General features: G+C 46.8%; 1 pseudogene; it reads right to left on the reverse strand.

Annotated features, from left to right (window-relative positions):
• Positions 1 to 8,895: 8,895 nt before the first annotated feature.
• Positions 8,896 to 9,760, reverse strand: LOC103743755 (annotated as a pseudogene).
• Positions 9,761 to 13,427: the final 3,667 nt, after the last annotated feature.

The following is a 13,427-nucleotide window of genomic DNA, read 5'->3' on the forward strand; positions in this document are numbered from 1 at the left end:
CGAGTGCTGGGATTAAAGACTTGCCACCACGCCTGGCTTCCAATTTTAATTTTTGTTACATGTATTTAGTGTGTGTGTGTGTGTGTCTGTCTGTCTGTCTGTGTGTAGATCAGAAGACAACTTGGGGGAGTCGCTTCTCTCCCTTCTGCCATGTGGGTTCCAGGAGTTGAACTTAGGTTCTCAGGCATGCTCAGCAAGCACTTTTACCCACTAAGCCACCTCTCCAGTCCTGTACAAACAATTTCTGGAGGGACTTTTTTTCCTTTCTGGTAAATGAGCTCATCGGGTGTTTCCTGAGAGGCCTGGGTAGGGTTACAGCTGATAAAGTGGAAGCGCGGGTCACGGGATTGCACAGGGGAGTTAAGACATCTGTCTACTGCACATGAAGTTTAGAGTCTTGTTTGTGAAATTCCCAGAAAACTGCAGGTGCATACAGATGGAAACTAGTTTAACTAAAGGTCACATATGTGCAGGCCTTAAGCGTGGTTAGCTGCAATTTTAGCATTCTTATTTGAAATATCGCTATATAAAACTTTTACTGTGTCAGCAATCTTTATCTCAGACTTTACTATGATAGAATTGTTTCTTTTTGAAATTTTGACTTGCTAGGTAGAAGTGGTTGTATCTCTGTGAGATGGAGACCAGCCTGGTCTAAGCAGGGAATTCCAGGCCAGCTGGGGCTACAGGGAAACCCTGTTTCAAAAAATCAAAAGAAAAAAATTGATTTATTTGGGGGACTGGAGAGATGGTTCCGTGGTTAACAGTGCTGGCTGCTCTTGCAGAGGACTGGGGTTTGATTCCCAGCACACACATAACTATAAGTTCACACACAACTGCCTATAAGTTCAGTTCCAGGGGATCCAATACCTCCTGACCTCTACAGGCAAAACACCCACACACAATTTTCCAAATTAGTGTACTTTTATTTATGTGTGTATGTATGTATTGTCTCTAAGCTCTCCCTCCCTTTCTTCCTCTCTCTCTCTCTCTCTCTCTCTCTCTCTCTCTCTCTCTCTCTCTCTCTCAACATGGTCTAATATGTAATCAAGGCTGGTTCTGAACTCCTCCTGCCTCTACCTCCCAAGTGCTGGAGTTACAGGCACGTGCCACCATGCTGGGTTTATGTGGTTCTGGGATCAAACTCAGGGCCTTGTGCTTGTTAGGAAAGTACTCTCCCAGCTGAGAGGCATCCACACCACCAGGACTGGAATTCTTGGGTCTAAGCTGACAGGAAGTACCACCGGGACTCTGGGGAGCCTGCTTTCCCTCCCACGTTTCCTTAATTTTTCCTGTTTTTCTCTCCTGCCTGGACTTCTCCCTCTGAGTCTTTGGTCCCTTAATGGTTTTTTTTTTTTTTTAATTTTGTTTTAATGAGGGTATTGCCTGCATGTATGTAAGTGCACCTGTGTCATGCAGTGCCTGAGAGGGTGTTGGATCCCCTGAAACTGGAGTTATGAAAGGTTGTGAGCTGACACGTTGGTGCTCAGAACCAAACCCGGGTCCTCTGAACCATCTCCCCTGCCCTGAATTTTATTCTTAATTATGTGTATATGTGTCTGTCTGTGTGTGGGCCTGTGCATGTGAGTGCAGGTGCCTGCGGAAGCCAGAGGCATTGGATCCCCAGGAGCTGGAGTTATAGGCAGCTGAGAGCTGCCCGACATGGTTGCTAGGAATTGAACTCAGGTCTTCTTGAAGACCAGTTTGTGCTCTTAACTGCTGAGTCGTTGCTCCAGCGCTGACCCCTTAATCTTAAGGGCTGGTGATGGCCAAAGATATATCTGGTATAACTTTTTCCCTGTTCAACAGGAACATTGATCCTGCCTACCCAGGAATCGAGAGGCCAGCATGATGGTTCAGCCAAAAAAGGCACTTGCAACCAAGCCTGAAGGCCTGAGTTCAACCCTCCATACCCACATGTGGAAGGCAAGAACGGACTCTCATAAACCGCCCTCTGATGTCTACATGTACATATGCCCATGGACACATTGAATAACAAAAGATGTCTTTTTCTCTTGTTTGAAGAGAATTTTTAAGTCTAGTAGTTTACAGGTGTTAGCAGCCTTGTCTTGAAGAACCTGCAAAGGAGAGGTTTTATCTGAAAAAATAACTTCCTGAGTTCTTTCAGTCTGGGTGGGGTTGGGTCTACCTGTTCTGAGAAGGTGTCAGCAAATACCAGAAGATATTTCTATCCTGGACTGGACAGAGGGGACTCTGAGTAAAATCTCTCTGTCTTTTCCTCAGAATTGGCCTGTCCTTTGTACCGAGTTAAGGAAACGTGGCATCTTTCCACCCCCTGGGCCGTTATACAGAAACAGCAGACAGGGCCTTATGACATGTTAGATTGTGGACTTTATGATCCTATTTTTCCAAAGGCACATGTGACTGAAACAGTTGATATTTCTCTTTCCGGGTAACATGAGTTATGAAAATAGAATTTGTTTATTGAAACCAGCCATGGTGGCACACACTTATTTGTTTTTTTTTTTTTTTTTTTTTTTTTTTTTTTTTGTTTTTTTTGCTCCCTGTAGCCCCAGCTGTCCTGGATTCACTATGGAGACCAGGGTGGTCTCGAACTCACAGAGATCCACCTGCCTCTGCCTCCCGAGTGCTGGGATTAAAGGCGTGTGCCACCATGCCCTGTATGGCATTGTGTTCTCTAAAAATATTATTTTTATGTGTATGAGTGTGTTGCCTGCATGCATGTAATTGTACCCATGTCATGCAGTGCTGGAGGAGGACAGAAGATGGTGTTGGATCCCCTGGAACTGGAGTTATGGACGGTTGTTAGTTGCCATGTGGGTGCTGGGATTCAAACCCAGGCCCTCTGTAAGAGCAGTCAGTGCTCTTAACCACAGATCCATCTCTGCAGTCCCAAGAGACATTTTTTTTTAAATTTATTTATGATTTTTATTTTATGTATATAAGTGTATTGCCTGCATGCTTGCATGTAGGTAAGTGCACCCATGTCGTACAATGTCCTCAAAGGTCAGAAGAGGCTGTCAGATCCCCTGGGACTGGAGTCACAGACTGTTGTTAGTTGCCATGTGGGTGCTGGGATTTGAACCTGTGTCTTCTGCAAGAACAACCAGTGTTCTTAACCACTGAGCCATCTCTCCAGCCCCTGAGACATTTAAAAAATATTTTATTTATTCGTTTTTATTTTATGTGTACGCATGTACTGCCTGCATTTGGTAAGTGCACCCGTGTTGTGTAATGCCCTCGGAGGACAGAAGAGGCTGTTGGATCCGCTGGAACTGGAGTTACGGACAGTTGTTAGCTGCCATGTGGGTGCTGGGATTCAAACCCGGGTCTTCTGCAAGAACAACCAGTGTTCTTAACTGTTGAGCCATCTCTCCAGCCCCTAGACATTATTTTAAAAAGCCAAAAAATGGAGGCTGGAGAAATGGCTCAGCGGTTAAGAGCACTGACTCTTCTTCCAGGTTTGAGTACAGAGAAATAAACAGATCTTTGCTGTTTGCTTATGCTCAATGAGCTGATTGGGTTTTGTCAATTTAACACAAGATAGAGTCATCTGGGAAGAGGGTACCTCAGATGACAAATTTCCTCCATCAGTCAGTGTGTGGCCATGTCTGTGGGGCATTTTCTTGATGGCTGATTGATGTAGGAGAGCCCAGCCCACTGTGGGTGGTGCCATCCCCAGCAGGTGGGTCTGGACCTAGGTAGCCCAGGCCAGACTGGGGTGGTGGTGCAGGCAGATCTCTGTGAGTTCCAGGCCAGTGGGGGTTATAGGGAGACCCTGTCTCAAAAAGAAGGCCCCCCCCCAAGAAAGGGAAGGAAGGACAGGAAGGGAGGGAGGGAAGGAAGGAGGGGGAGGGAGGGAGGGAGGGAAGGAGAGGGAGGGTGGGAGGAAGGAAGGAAGGAAGGAAGGAAATTAGCCTTGACGTAGGATGAATGCATCTCTCAACTCTCAGCAGAGACATTTCCTTATGCAACATCTGGTGATTAACACACCACAGGCCAATGTGCTGAGAACATGAGGCAGCAGAATGCTTACTAGAACACCTATTTCAAACCTCTGCCTAGACTAGAACACCTATTTCAAACCTAGAACACCTATTTCAAACCTCTGCCTCCCAAGACTCAGGGATTGTGGCGGTGGCAGAAGAGGAGCCGGAAAGACTGTAAGAGCCAGAGGGGGTGGATGACCACCAGGAAACAGTCTTCTAGACAGCTGGTCAGTTACTCTTAGGAACTCACAGCAATGGTGACAGCATGAACAAGTCCTATGCAAGCTCAAACGAGAGAAAATCCATGGGGAAGTGGATAAGAAATCCCAACCAGTGTAAGGAACTTTTGGCAATGGATGGCTGCTGGGAGGGAGACAGTGTCTTACAGGGATGGGACTCTTTGGGGGCCAGTGGACCCACATGGAAGGACATTTGGTGACACAAATCAGACTCTATAGGCTGTATTATTTCTATATATTATATATATATACATATTTTTTTTAATTGTGCAGGGGAAATTGGGAAAGGTGAAGGGAAAGGATCTAAATACCATCAAACTATATTGTGGGCTGGAGAGATGTTCAGCGGTTAGAGCACTGACTGCTCTTGCAGAGGACCTGGGTTCGATTCCCAGCACCCACATGATGGCTAACAACCATCCATAACTCCAGTTCCAGGGGATCCAGAGCCGCCTTCTGACCTCTGTGGCACTACAAGACATGGGTGCACTCACACACATGCAGGCAATACACTCGTACATATAAAAATAATAAAATATTTTTTTTTAAATTCCAAAAATGCTGGGAGTGGTGGCACACACCTTTAATCCCAGCACTTGGGAGGCAGAGGCAGGAGGATCTCTGTGAGTTCAAGGCCAGCCTGGTCTACATAGTGAGTTCCAGGCCAGGTGGGGCTACAGGGAGACCCTGTCTCAAAAAGACAAAAAAAAAAATTGATTACAAAAATTTAACAAAAGAGGGGCTGGAGAGATGGCTCAGCAGTTAAGAGCACTGACTGCTCTTGCAGAGGACCCAGGTTCGATTCCCAGCACTCACATGGTGGCTATTATAGCCGGGCGTGGTGGCGCACGCCTTTAATCCCAGCACTCAGGAGGCAGAGGCAGGCGGATCTCTGTGAGTTCGAGACCAGCCTGGTCTACATAGTGAGTTCCCGGACAACTGGGGCTACAGGGGTACCCTGTCCCAAAAAGACAAAAACAAAAATTAAAAAAAAAAAAAGAAAGGTATCTATCTGAGCAAGCTAGGAGAAGCAATCCAGTAATCAGCATTCTGTGCCTCCGTGACCACTGTTTCAGTTCCTGCTTCAGTTTTTGGCCTGATTTCCCGAAGTGATGACTGTGATCTGGAGTGTAAGCCATGTAAACCCTTTCCTCCCCAGGTTGGTTTTGGTCAGTGTATATGACACCAGGATACTCAGCTGGCTTTCCTTCACTGGCACCCAGCTTTGGGTCCAACCTGGGGGATGGTGCCACCCACATTCAGGGTGGGTGTCCTCAGCCCAACGAACAATCCAGGCGGGACTGGCTGCTCCTGCAGACGACCCAGGTTCAGTTCCCAGCACCCACATGGCGGCTACCAATCGTCCTTAACTCCAGTTCCAGGGGATCCGATGGCCTCTTCTGACCTCCGCGGTATTGCACGACACACGGGTGCACTCACATACATGCAGGCAATACTCATACACATAAAATAAAATAAAATATGAAAAAGAATGTAAAAAAAAAGTTGAAGTGGGGTGTCTGCCTTACAGTTTCTCCCCAATGTCAGGAGCTATTGACTGATAAAATAAATTCCTACCAAGGTTTTTTCTTAGAAAATGTTTTTGGTATTTTTTAACTTTTTCTTTGACTTTTTTTTTTTTGTCTTTAATTGTTTATGTGTGTTTTGTGTAAGTGTACATGCAATTACGGAGGAGGGCAGAGGAGGGCGCCAGATTCCCTGGAACTGGAGTTAGAGGTGGTTGGTTACTGGAGCCGCTTTGTGGGTGCTGGGAACTGATCCCGAGTCCTCGGCAGGAGCAGCTAGCGGTCTTAACTGCTGAGCCATCTCTCCAGCTCTTGTTTTTGTTTTTGAGACCGGGTCTCCCTGTAGCTGACCTGGAATTTGCTATGTAGTCCAAGCTGGCCTCAATCTCACAGAGCTCCACCTGCTTCTGCCTCCCAAGTGCTGGGATTAAAGGAGTGTGCCATCATGGCCTGGCCTATCCTGCTTTTTAAAACAATTTTATTTTATGTGTATGAGTGTATTGCCTGCATGTATGTGAGTGCACCTGTGTCGTGCAATGCCTCGGAGGTCAGAAGAGGGCTTTGAATTCCCCTGGAAATGGAGTCAAGGACGGTTCATAGCCGCCATGTGGGTGCTGGGAATTGAACCCGGGTCCTCTACAAGAGCAGTTAGTGCTCTTAACCACTGAGCTGTCCTCCAGCCCCCCATCATGCTTTTTACGGCCATTTTCAACATCCATAGGCTTCTGGTTTGGGGGTGGATGTGATGGCACTTGTGATGCAGAGGTAGAGGATAGCCTTGTGTTTAGGACAGACTGGTCCACCTATCACGTCCCAGGCCAGCCAGGGTTGCACAGCAAGACCTTGTCTGAACATAACGAAGTAAAGGTTTCTGGTTCTGTCTTCATCTTCCACCTTCCATTTTGGAGTAATCCATTACTTTAGGACAAGACTAATTTGTCATCTAACATTTTTTTCAGGGGCTGGGGCTATCTCAGCTGGTAGTGCTTGCCTAGCCTGTGCACGAGGCTCTGGGTTTGGTTCCCAGCACTGAATAAACTGGGCATGCTGGTGCACTCTGTAATCCCAGCACTTGGAGGTGGGGCAGGGAGACTGGAAGCCCAATGTTACCCTCAGCTACAAGTGAATCAGAGGCCAGCCTGGGCCATGTAAGAGTCTGTCTCAATTTTTTTTTTTTTTTTTTTTTTTGAGACAGGGTCTCCCTGTAGCCCCAGCTGTCCTGGAACTCCCTATGGAGACCAGGCTGGCCTTGAACTCACAGAGCTCCCCCGCCTCTGCTTCCTAAGTGCTGGGATTAAAAGGCATGTGCCACCATTCCCTGTGTGTCTCAAATTCTTTTACATCTAAAAGCATAAAAAGTATTTCATCTCTTAGCCAGGCAAGGTGGCTTAGCCCGGCAAGGTGAGTTCCAGGACAGCTGGGGCTACAGGGAGACCCTGTCTCAAAAAAAAAAAAAAGACACACAAAAAAGTATTTCATCTCTTAACTTTCTTTACCAAAAATATATTTTATATTTATAACTTTCTACATCTTGTTTCTTTTACTTATTCATTCCTTTAAAGTTTTTAAAAAATATTTTATTATTTTTGTTTTATGTGTATGTGTGTATTGCCTGCATGTAGGTAAGTGCACCCGTGTCATGCAATGCCCGTGGAGGACAGAAGAGGCTGTTGGATCCCCTGGAACTGGAGTTACGGACAGTTGTTAGCTGCCACATGGGTGCTGGGATTTGAACCTGGGTCTTCTGCAAGAACAGTCAGTGTTCTTCACCACTGAGCCATCTCTCCAGCCCCTCCTTTAAATTTTAATTTAATTTATTTGATGTGTGTGTGTCTGTGTGTCTCTGTGTGTGTGCCTGCCTATATTGAAGTCAGAGGACAACTTGTGGGAGTAAGTTCTCTCCTTCCACCATGGGTTCCTGGGACTCAAGCTCAGATTGTCATGCATGACAGCAAGCACCTTTACCACTGAGCCATCTTGTCAGCCCTTTGTCCTTTTTTTTTTTTTTTACTTCAAAATTTAGGAAACATTTCTGCAACTTCTGGGATAGCACTGATAGGCAGGCTGTGAAGGAATTCACCGAGACAGAAGAGTTTATAAGACAAACAGGGCCACAGTCTTGGTGGAAACAGCAGAGGGACGCTGTCTGCAGAGGCCTCTGGAGGGTTGCTGCTGTGGGGACGTTGCTTTTCATTTCTATTTTAAGAGGGGGCATTCAAGAGGGACACTGAGAGAAACTACTGGAGATGAGGAGTTTATTTTTTGATATTTTATTTATGATTTTTTGTGGAAATGATATAAAACATTTGAAACACTGGACAATAGCAGAGCTGGGTAATCCAACTCCATAGCAATGTTTGAAAATAAAACCACCCTTCAGCACAGGGTGAGGGTTCACCATAATGAGCACAAGGCTTCTGTACAGTGAGACTCAGCAAGACTGTGGACACCAGAGCTCTGCCTTCCCAGAGTCTACCCAGGCCAGGCTGGAATTCTGGTGGTCCCAATAGTTGTAAGGAAAGATCATTTTGAAATAAAACTTTTTTTTTTTTTTTTTGGTCCTTTTGAGATAGAGTCTTCCTGTAGCTCCAGCTGCCTGGAACTCATTATGTAGACCAGGCTGGCCTCAAACTCACAGAGATCTGCCAGCCTCTGCCTCCCAAGCTGTGATTAAAGGTGTGTGCCACCACGCCCAGCTTGAAATAAAACATTTTAAAAAGACAAAATGCTTTAGTAACCATATGTCCAACTCAAACTGAATCAACTTAAATGGGTTGTTTTCCCACTAATCAACCTTTATTTCACTCGAGATCAGTAAGTTGTTCATACTCATCTTCCCTGCCCAGTATTTCAGAGGAAAACCTCAAAAGAATTAATAAAGAAAAAATGTGAAAATTAACAACACCCTTTAAATTTGCTTTTAAGGTTGAAAAAGTGTTTAAAATTTGTAATTCCTAGTTAGGAAAATGTTATCTGAATGAACACCCTAATGGCAAACGACTTTAAAATGCTTCGGCTGCATTTGCAGAAGGGTGTGGCTTGTCTTCAAAGCACCCCACTCTCCTGATGAGAAGGTCAGAGGTATACTGCTTTAGATTATTGCGACATCCATTAAGTGAACGTGGATCCTTTTCCTTCATCAAGAGCTTTGTCAAATGGACATTATGCTTGACCTCCAAATTTGGCTGACACTTTACTGATGAGATTCATAACCTTCGGGTTGCTCTGATATTTTGACATATTTGCCATGTCCTGGAAGGCCACCATAACTTCTGAATCTTGCATGGCTGCAAGAACCTCTGGACCACTGGGACTGTCATTGAGTCCAGGCATTCCTGTCATCCCAGGCATGCCCCCATCCCAGGCATGCCCCCCCCATCCCAGCCATTCCCCTAGGAAAGCCACCTGGGAAAGAGCCAAACTGAGCTCCTGATCGGCCTCTTCCCTCTGGGCTCTCTCGTGCTCCTCTCATTCTCGACCCTCTCAGTTCTCTCCTTTATCTCTCACTCCTCATGTTGTCACACTTTCTCCAATGTTCAGCAATTTTCTGAGCCCTCTGTTGAACTTCTTTCAGCACTGCTGGAGCACCCTCATCACAACCCAGTTTACAGACAAGATCGTGGGCAGCTTCTTCCCAGTGGTCCAGAAGTCTGTGTGCGTTCCCTGCCAGCTGGTAAGGCTGAGCTGAATCAGGGCTCATTTCAGTGGCTCTGTCATAGTCTCCGATGGCAACATTTGGCTTCTGTAATTTGACGAAGACACCGGCTGTCTTGTACAGAATGGCCAAGGAGATTCAGCTTGATGGCGACTGTGAACAAGTCCATGGTCTGCAGCTCACCCCCGCTCCTTTCACCTCAGTTACCGCTACATTTTTATCCCTCATTTCTTGAGGGGCATTGGCATCAGGTTCAATGACATCTTCATCGTCAGTTTGCAGATCGCTTTCCTCACTTGGGGGTTCCTCCATCCTTATGTTTTCCTCTCTCTTATTATCTGTTTTTTTCTTTCTTCTTTTTTTTGGGTCTTCTTGAGACAGGGTCTCCCTGTAGCCCCAGCTGTCCTGGAACCACTACGTAGACCAGGCTGGCCTTGAACTCACAGAGATCCGCCTGCGTCTGCCTCTAGGGTGCTGAGATTAAAGGCGTGTGCCACCATGCCAGACCTTCTTTTCTTCTTTTAAAAAATATTTTATTTTTTTTATTTTATGTGTATGCGTGTTGCCTGCATGTAGGTAAGTGCACCCGTGTCCTGCAATGCCTGTGGACGACAGAAGAGGCTGTCGCATCCCCTGGAACTGGAGTTATGGACAGTTGTTAGCTGCCATGTAGGTGATAGGACTCGAACCTGGGTCTTCTGCAAGAACAGCCAGTGTTCTTTCTTTATTTCTTTTTTTAAAAAATATTTTATAGGGCTAGCGTGGTGGTGCACACCTTTAATCCCAGCACTTGGGAGACAGAGGCAGGCGGATCTCTGTGCTTTCAAGGCCAGCCTGGTCTACATAATGAGTTCCAGGACAGCTGGGGCTACAAGGAGACCCTATCTCAAAAAGACCAAAAGGCCATTTGGGTACACAAATTTGACTCAGTAGGCCCTACTGTATATATAAGAGAGTACATTAAGTTGGCCATGGGGGCATTAAGTGGAGGTGGGAATAAGGGAAGGAATCTAAATACCATCAAATCATATTTTATGAAAATTACAAAAATGTAAGTATAAAAAAATAAAAATAAAAATATTTTATTTATTATTTTATATGTATGAGGGTATTGCCTGCCTGTATGTGAGTGCACCCGTGTCATGCAATACTGTGGAGGTCAGAAGAGGGCTTCAGATTCCCCTGGAACTGGAGTTAAGGATGGTTCGTAGCCACAATGTGGGTGCTGGGAATCAAACTCAGGTCTTCTGCAAGAGCAGTCAGTGCTCTTAACTGCTGAGCCATCTCTAAGGAGTTTATTTTTAAAATTATTAATGCCATGGACAGGCAGAGAGGCATCAGCATGGCAGAGCTCTGAAGAGGAACCGAGGCCCGGTGGCAGAGGTGGGGACTTTTTATAGTTTGCTGAGGATGGAGGTGGTTTCATACCCTGGTGAACTCATTCCCCAGATGAGAGGTCCTGGCACTGGTCGGGGGGCGGTATCTGTTGGCTAGGGACTCATAGTGTCTTAGTAAGTGCCTGTGGGTGTCTGTGAAAGGGGCAGAGCTGCCACGGCCTGAGCAGGGCCTGGACTCCAACATCGCTTTTTTTTTTTTTGTCTTTTTGAGACGGTGTCTCCCTGTAGCCCCAGCTGTCCTGGAACTCACTATGTAGACCAGGCTGGCCTTGAACTCCCAGAGATCCACCTGCCTCTGCCTCCCAAGTACTGGGACTACAGGTGTGCACCACCACGCCCAAACCAACATCGTATTCTTAAACTCAGTACTGGGGAAGGGGATACAAGCAGATGTCAGGAGCTGATTGGCCAGGCTGTCCATCTGAATCAGTGAGTTCCAGGTTCACTGAGAGACCCTGACTCAAAAAAATAAGGTGGAGAGTGATTGAGGACGATACCTTCCCTAGACCTACATACACAAAACACACACAAGAAAAACGGGGAGGGGGCTGGAGAGATGGTTCAGCAGTTAAGAGCACTGGCTGCTCTTGCAGAGGACCCAGGTTCAGTTCCCAGCACCCACATGGTGGCTGACAACCATCTGTAACCCCAGTTCCAGAAGATCCAATGCCCTCTTCTGGCCTCTGTGGGTATTGAAATTACTGTACTTATACATGCAGGCATAACACTCATACACATAAAATTTTTTCCTCCTCCTCCTCTCCTCCTCCTCCTCCTCCTCCTCCTCCTCTTCTTCTTCTTCTTCGTCTTTTTGAGACAAGGTCTCCCTGTAGCCCCAGCTGTCCTGGAACTCACTATGTAGACCAGGCTGGCCTTGAACTCACAGAGATCTGCCTGCCTCTGCCTCCCAAGTGCTGGGACTAAAGGTGTGCGCCACCGTGCCCCACCTTTTTTTTTTCTTCTGGAGGAGAGAGAGCCATGGTTATTTGGAGAGAATTATTGTCTCCAGGTAGTTTCTATGTCTCAGACCCCGTGGGGGTAAAGAAGGTGCTTTTCTGAGGGAGAGGTTGCTTCCTTAGGATGGAAAAATGGGTAAAGTGGGGAAGCCCCAGGCTAGCCCTCCACCACTCCACCAGAGGGAAGGTTGATGAATGTTAAGGTCGAGAAGTAACCATGGGTTCTGTCATGCCTGACATGACTGAATAGCCGTAGTCAGTCTATGTGTGTGAAGATACTCTGTTAGGGGATGCCCAGCGATGGTGGCGCACAGCAAGACAGTGGTTACAACTTCAGGGGTGGACATCATGGCCCAGGAATCTGCTGAGTCTCCCCTGGAGGTATACAGAATGAATTCCCCGAGATAGGCTGGATGCTGTGGGCCATTGGAGACTTGAAGAGAGATCTTGCAAAACTATAGAATAGTTAGCCAGTGTGGTGGTACCCACCTTTAATCCCAACACTTGGTAGGCAGAGGCAGGTGGATCTCTGTGAGTTGGAGGCCAGTCTGGTGTACATAGCTAATTCCAAGACAGCTAAGACTATAGGGAGACCCTGTCTCAAAAAGAAAAACAAAACAAAACACCCCCTGCCAAACTATAGCATAGAGCTGGGTGTGGTGGCGCACACCTTTGATCCCAGCACTCAGAAGGCAGAGGCAGGTGGATCTCTGTGAGTTGGAGGCCAGTCTGGTCTACATAGCTAGTTCCAGGCCAGCTGGGGCTGTCTCAAAAATATAGAAGGTAAAAGAAAAAATCTTGGCTACTCTGTGGTCTGGAGGTTTCCCCTGGGGACATCAGAAGGTTTGACAGATTTCCACCAGGTCCTCAGGAGGAAGCTGCTGTAGGATCTTCTTGGGTGGAACTGGCCTAACCGTACTCAGATGAACCCTCTGTGACAGACCCATGTACCTTGACTGCAGCTGGAGACGTTGGCAGAGTTTGATAAGGTCTGATCCAGACGGTGGCCCCTTAACCTGTGGGAGGGTTTTCAGATACATCAAGTCTCCCAGGTTCATGTGAGGGGGGGCACACCCCTGAAAGGCTAAGGTCAGGCTTGGGGCTGTCTTTATCCTGGAACTCAGTGACTCGGTCTGCTGTCCTCAAGATACCACACAGTGAGACAGATAAGGAGGGTCTGTAGTAAGAGAGCTTCTGGAGAAAGCCCTGACCGGGCTGTGGGAGGGGATGCAGACTTGGGAGTAGTACTGGACCTTATTTTTTTGGTTTTATTTGGGGATTTGTTTTGGAAACAGGGTCTCCCTGTAGCTCCAGCTGACCTGGAACTCACTATATAGACCAAGTTGGCCTATGCCTCACAGAGATCCTCCTGCTCTTAACTGCTGAGCATCTCTTCAGCCCCTCAAATCCTTTCCTAATAGCAAGAGACAAGAGCTGAGCTGGGCGTGGTGGTGCAGGCCTTTAACCAGCACTCAGGATGCAGAGGCAGGGGGATCTCTGTGTTTTGAAAAATAAACAAACAAAAAAAATCCCAAAACAAAACAGAGAGGGCGAGAGAGCCTGGTGAGATGGATCAGATGTACAGGTGCTGGCCCTGAAACCTTGACTTGAAGGCCTGAGTTTGATCCCTGGAACCCACATGGTGAAAGAGACAGCAGACTTCCACACCATGGCATGTGCATGTAC

The sequence above is a fragment of the Nannospalax galili genome, unplaced genomic scaffold (genome assembly GCF_000622305.1).
Source record: "Nannospalax galili isolate Female #2095 unplaced genomic scaffold, S.galili_v1.0 scaffold960, whole genome shotgun sequence".
NCBI classification, from domain to species: Eukaryota; Metazoa; Chordata; class Mammalia; order Rodentia; family Spalacidae; genus Nannospalax; species Nannospalax galili.